This window comes from Bos indicus x Bos taurus, chromosome 10 (assembly GCF_003369695.1).
Source record: "Bos indicus x Bos taurus breed Angus x Brahman F1 hybrid chromosome 10, Bos_hybrid_MaternalHap_v2.0, whole genome shotgun sequence".
Taxonomy (NCBI): domain Eukaryota; kingdom Metazoa; phylum Chordata; class Mammalia; order Artiodactyla; family Bovidae; genus Bos; species Bos indicus x Bos taurus.
The window spans coordinates 91,718,559-91,725,316 of record NC_040085.1 but is presented as its reverse complement, the minus strand read 5'-3'; positions in this window follow the sequence as shown (position 1 = coordinate 91,725,316).

The window sequence follows — 6,758 nt, the reverse complement described above, 5'->3', positions numbered from 1 at the left end:
TCAGTTTAATCCCATGAATATAAACAAGAACTGACGTGACTAAACCTTCTTAAATCAGATTTATAAATACAGTTCTAAAGGCATATAGATTCTCTGTAAAGTGTTTTCCAAAGTCTTCCTTGTCTAAAGTACTTAATATTTTATCCCTACAATTTTCTCTATCCTTTACTTAGGGCAAGAGGATTCAAAATATTCATAAGGTGAATGTGTGATGAGCTGAACATGGTACTATAGAATAATTAATATCTAGTTTAAAATTTTAAGAGATTAAGGATGACAACTTAAATCATTTGCAGGTGCATTCTTTGCATAGTTACGTGGGAGCAATTCGACACTCAGCTTTCCGTTTGACAAAAAGACACTGGCTCTTCCGTTCAACCACATTCATCTTTAGTAAATCAACCGGTAATAAAACACTCAGCTCCACTTCCTCAGCCCTGCTGCTTCTATATTCCTTGAAAAATAATATTTGATGTAAGTACTGCCTTTTAAATTATTAAATATTCAAAACTATAGTGATAACCACTGATAAAAGTTATTTAAACATAAATTATAATGCTTTTAGTCTCTGGGAAGTGGTGTTATAAGCTAATAAAACAGAAAGCAACTTCTTTTGTTCAAAGCTTCAGGCAACCTGGCTATGATTTACCTTAGGCTGTTGGGAAATAGCTACTACTAAAAATCTCATCACTGTAATAACCTATGTGGGAAAAACATTTGAAATAGGTATATGTGTATATATAACTGACTCACTTTGCTGTACATCTGAAATTAATATAATATTGTAAATCAAATATGTTGTTGGTGTTGTTTGGTCCATAAGTTGTGTCCTACTCTGTAGCCCCCCAGGCTCCTCTGTCCATGGAATTCTCTAGGCAAGAATACTGGAGTGGGGAACCATTCCCTTCTCCAGGGGATCTTCCCAACCCAAGGATCCAAACTGGGTCTCCTGTTTACCTCTGAGCCACCAGGGAAAATCAATTACACTCTAGTATAAAATAAAAATTTTAGTCAGAAAAGATGCTTGGAATGATTTCTATTTTTTTGAATTTACCAAGGCTAGCTTTATGGCCCAGGATGTGATCTATTCTGGAGAAGGTTCCATGTGCCCTTGAGAAAAAGGTGAAATTCATTGTTTTGGGATGAAATGTCCTATACATATCAATTAGGTCTAACTGGTCTGTTGTATCATTTAAAGTTTGTGTTTCCTTGTTAATTTTCTGTTTAGTTGATCTATCCATAGGTGTGAGTGGGGTATTAAAGTCTCCCACTATTATTGTGTTATTGTTAATGTCTCCTTTCATACTTGTTAGCATTTGTCTTACACACTGCGGTGCTCCCGTGTTGGGTGCATATATATTTATAATTGTTATATCTTCCTCTTGGATTGATCCTTTGATCATTATGTAGTGACCGTCTTTGTCTTTTTTCACAGCCTTTGTTTTAAAGTCTATTTTATCTGATATGAGTATTGCTACTCCTGCTTTCTTTTGGTCCCTATTTGCATGGAAAATCTTTTTCCAGCCCTTCACTTTCAGTCTATATGTGTCCTCTGTTTTGAGGTCAACCACTTGTAAAAGAATGAAACTACAATACTTTCTAACACCATACACAAAAATAAACTCAAAATGGATTAAAGATCTAAACGTAAGACCAGAAACTATAAAACTCCTAGAGGAGAACATAGGCAAAACACTCTCTGACATACATCACAGCAGGATCCTCTATGACCCACCTCCCAGAATATTGGAAATAAAAGCAAAAATAAACAAATGGGACCTAGTTAACCTTAAAAGTGTCTGCACATCAAAGGAAACTATTAGCAAGGTGAAAAGACGGCCTTCAGAATGGGAGAAAATAATAGCAAATGAAGCAACTGACAAACAACTAATCTCAAAAATATACAAGCAACTCCTACAGCTCAACTCCAGAAAAATAAATGACCCAATCAAAAAAGGGGCCAAAGAACTAAACAGACATTTCTCCAAAGAAGACATACAGAGGGCTAACAAACACATGAAAAGATGCTCAACATCACTCATTATCAGAGAAATGCAAATCAAAACCACTATGAGGTACCATTTCACGCCAGTCAGAATGGCTGCGATCCAAAAGTCTACAAATAATAAATGCTGGAGAGGATGTGGAGAAAAGGGAACCCTCTTACACTGTTGGTGGGAATGCAAACTAGTACAGCCACTATGGAGAACAGTGTGGAGATTCCTTAAGAAACTGGAAATAGAACTGCCTTATGATCCAGCAATCCCACTGCTGGGCATACACACTGAAGAAACCAGAAGGGAAAGAAACATGTGTATCCCAATGTTCATTGCAGTACTGTTTATAATAGCCAGGACATGGAAGCAACCTAGATGCCCATCAGCAGATGAATGGATAAGAAAGTGGTGGTACATATACACAATGGAGTATTACTCAGCCATTAAAAAGAAAACATTTGAATCAGTTCTAATGAGGTGGATGAAACTGGAGCCTATTATACAGAGTGAAGTAAGCCAGAAGGAAAAACACCAGTACAGTATAATAACGCATATATATGGAATTTAGAAAGATGGTAACAATAACCCTGTGTACGAGACAGCAAAAGAGACACTGATGTACAGAACAGTCTTATGGACTCTATGGGAGAGGGAGAGGGTGGGAAGATTTGGGAGAATGGCATTGAAACATGTAAAATATCATGTATGAAACGAGATGCCAGTCCAGGTTTGATACACGATACTGGATGCTTCGGGCTAGTGCACTGGGATGACCCAGAGGGATGGTATGGGGAGGGAGGAGGGAGCGGGGTTCAGGATGGGGAACACATGTATACCTGTGGTGGATTCATTTTGATATTTGGCAAAACTAGTACAATTATGTAAAGTTAAAAATAAAATAAAATAAAATGTTTTTAAATCTGGTGAGTTCAATTCAATTGTTTTAAGTGTACATATAGAATACACTCACTTCCCTGTTATTGGGATACTTCAGATGGTAAAGAATCTGCCTGCATGGCAGAAGGCCCAGGTTTGAGCCTTGACTCAGGAAGATCCCTTGGAGAAGGGAATGACTAACCACCAGGCTCCCCGGTCCATGGAATTCTCTAGGCAAGAATACTCCCCTTCTCCAGGGGATCTTCCCAACCCAGGGATAGATTTTGGGTCGCTTGCATTGCAGGCAGATTCTCTAGCATAGAAGCCACCTATTCAGCTAATAAGGATCAGAGCCACAACTCGATTTCAGAGCTGCCTGCTTCTAGGATCTGTTCTCTAAGCTGCTAGGCTTGGCTTTTCTAGTAGCATCATGCCAGGCCTGGTAAGAATGCAGATAGCAGAAAAGATGACCCTTGTAAGAATTTTGCATCACTGATAGCCAAATATAATTTAAACACACAAAAACACAGGAAAATATAATTATTAGCTCTTAATTTGCTGTGGATATGAGTTCAGTCAAAGAACACAGCAGCTATGTTCAATGAGAAAAGCTTTATTGTTCACAGCATTTCTTCTCTTTCATTTCTTGAATATGGTGGTGTTTAGACAGATGGAGGATGGGAGAAAACCATCACTGACTAAGCACAGAATCTTAGACAAGATATTAAATAAAATGGACACCTGTATAGTCACTTAGCAGAGAAGGCAATGACAACCCACTCCAGTACTCTTGCCTGGAAAATCCCATGGATGGAGGAGCCTGGTGGGCTGCAGTCCATGGGGTCGCTAAGAGTCAGGCACAACTAAACGACTTCACTTTCACTTTTCACGTTCATGCATTGGAGAAGGAAATGGCAACCCACTTCAGTGTTCTTGCCTGGAGAATCCCAGGGACGGTGGAGCCTGGTGGGCTGCCGTCTATGGGGTCGCACAGAGTCAGGCACGACTGAAGTGACTTAGCAGCAACAGCAGCAGCAGCAGCATAGTCTCATAGAGTTAAAAGAAAATGCTTATGTTCAACATATCATGTAAACTTCACTTCATTCCTAGAGCGTAGGTGAACTAAAAATAACCATGTTGAAATTACAGAAAACTTTTTGAGGTTCATTCATTGAGGCCCAATTTGTGGAAGAAACAGAACCGAAGCTGAAATTTTCTACTGACCAGCAATCTTGCCAATCTTGTATATTGTCATCCAAGATGATAGAGTAAGCATGTCATGAGTGATAACAGTAGATGAGAATTAGTGGGTAAAGAAAAAAAAATCAAATGAAATTTCTTTGATGACAATAGAGAGATAAATGTAGATATAAGATTGTCATCTGATAAATGTCGACAAATATATTTGTGAGTTCAAATGTGATTGAGGTTTGTGGAGGATAATAGACAATATCCCACAACCAACTTTGGTGTCAAACCTGGGATAAATATGGCAAGCTATTTAATGTCTCTAGCCTTGAGTTTCTTTATATTTAATATGAGAATATTAACACCTACATCTCTGGGGCTTTTATGGTGACAATAAAGGATAAATGTGAAAATGTATGTGAGATGCACACAGATAGCTCTCCAGAAAGAGCTGTGATTGTGATTATATTTCTGAATAAAGTGAAATAAAAACTGCACTTGAAGTTGTTTAACCAGGAAGTAACATAGGAAAGAAAACATTAAGACCTTGAGTCAAGGGGAAAACATATCATGACATCGTTTTGATGTATAAAATTTCTCTCTCCTTCATAATGTCCTTTATTGGTTCCCCTTTATATCCGTGCTAAAATGATCAAAAAAGGAGGCATTAAAGTGAAGTGGCTCTCATGCTTTGGTCTACATAAACAAACCCAAGCCTAAGCCAAAGTCAATTTCTGTAAATGTCTCAAGGTTAAGAAAACCGAACACAAACAGCCAACTAGGCCTTCCTAAATAGTGCAACCTTAAGCCATAACCAATCAAATAATTGTCTTATTTCACTTCTCTGTCTTCTCTATAAAAACCTTGCCCCCAACCTTCCATGGGTAGAGTGCTAACAACCACTTATGCTTTTCTGTTGCAGATTGGAATCAAATAAACCTAAACATTTTACTGGGTGTTCTTTGGAAGGAATGATGCTAAAGCTGAAACTCCAGTACTTTGGCCACCTCATGCTAAGAGTTGACTCATTGGAAAAGACTCTGATGCTGGGAGGGATTGGGGGCAGGAGGAGAAGGGGATGACAGAGGATGAGATGTCTGGATGGCATCACTGACTTGATGGACATGAGTTTGAATGAACTCCGGGAGTTGGTGATGGACAGGGAGGCCTGGCGTGCTGCGATTCATGGGGTCACAAAGAGTCGGACACGACTGAGCGACTGAACTGAATTGAAACATTTTACTGTGCCTCAGTTTATCTTTTAACATGTGGAATACAATTCAAAATCTATATAGCCTGTCGTACAAATATCGCATAATGTGGTTTCTGCATTCTCCTCTAGGATTGTTTCACCAGAATTTCCTCTTGTTCTTTGATCACCAGCCACAGTGAGATTCTTTGATTTCTTGATTCTCAGTTTCCCAACTGCTTGCTGCTGCTGCTGCTGAGTCACTTCAGTCGTGTCTGACTCTGTGCGACCCCATAGACGGCAGGCCACCAGGCTCCCCCGTCCCTGGGATTCTCCAGGCAAGAACACTGGAGTGGGTTGCCATTTCCTTCTCCAATGCATGAAAGTGAAAAGTGAAAGTGAAGTCCTTCAGTCGTGTCTGACCCTCAGCGACCCCATGGACTGCAGCCTGCCAGGCTCTTCCGTCCATGGGATTTTCCAGGCAAGAGTACTGGAGTGGGGTGCCATCCCAACTGCTTACCTGGTCTCAACTTAAGTGTTCCTCCTTTAGATAAAATATCCCAGGGCTTTTATTGTTTTCATTAATTAATGACAAGATGTTGTCATTTTATACTTGTTTTTATAATATGTTTCTATTCAAGCAATAGAATTATTGACAAGGGAAGAGAGAAGCATCAATTAACGTGAATGGAGCTTCTCTGAGGCTCTGAATGCTCTAGAGCAGGGGTCCCCAACCTCTGGGATCTAATGCCTGATGATCTGAGGTGGAGTTTTTGTAATAATAATAGAAATAAAGTGCACAATAAATGCAATGAACTTGAATCATCCAGAAACCATTTATCCCCATCCTGGTCTGTGGAAAAACTGTCTTCCATGAAACTGGTCCTTGGGGCCAAGAAAGTTGGGGACTGCTGCTCTAGAGGAAATAAAGAAGGAAACTCTGGAGACCTGCTGAGGGAAATAGACCATTTATGTAACACTTCAAAATATCAAAACCAAAGACTAGATAATGAGTGATTAATTGCCAAGTGAAGTGAAAGTCATTCAGTCTTGTCTGACTCTTTGCAACCCCATGGACTATGCAGTCCATGGAATTCTCTAGGCCAGAATACTGGAGTGGGTGGAATTTCCCCTCTCCAGGAGATCTTCCCAATCTAGGGATCGAACCCAGGTCTCCTGCATTGCAGGAGGATTCTTTACCAGCTGAACCATGAGGGAAGCCCAGGGAAGGGGCAGGAAGTTGGAGAGGGGGCATGAAATCCTTAGCTCTTTTAGAAACTGTCAGAGAGACTGTAAAAAGATTTATCATTTTATAACTTTGCTGGTCTGAATACTGCTACAGTTGTTCTCTAAGGTGAAATAGAAAGCTATGCTTCAAACTCTTTAAGTTTGTGCCTTAAAGGTGTGCATGCATCTCTGAGTGCATGCGTGTCCGTCTTGTTCTTTTGTGGATATTTTTGTGTTTGTGTTTTGTTTTGCTTTTCTGTTCCCATGAGAGTAAGTGGAAT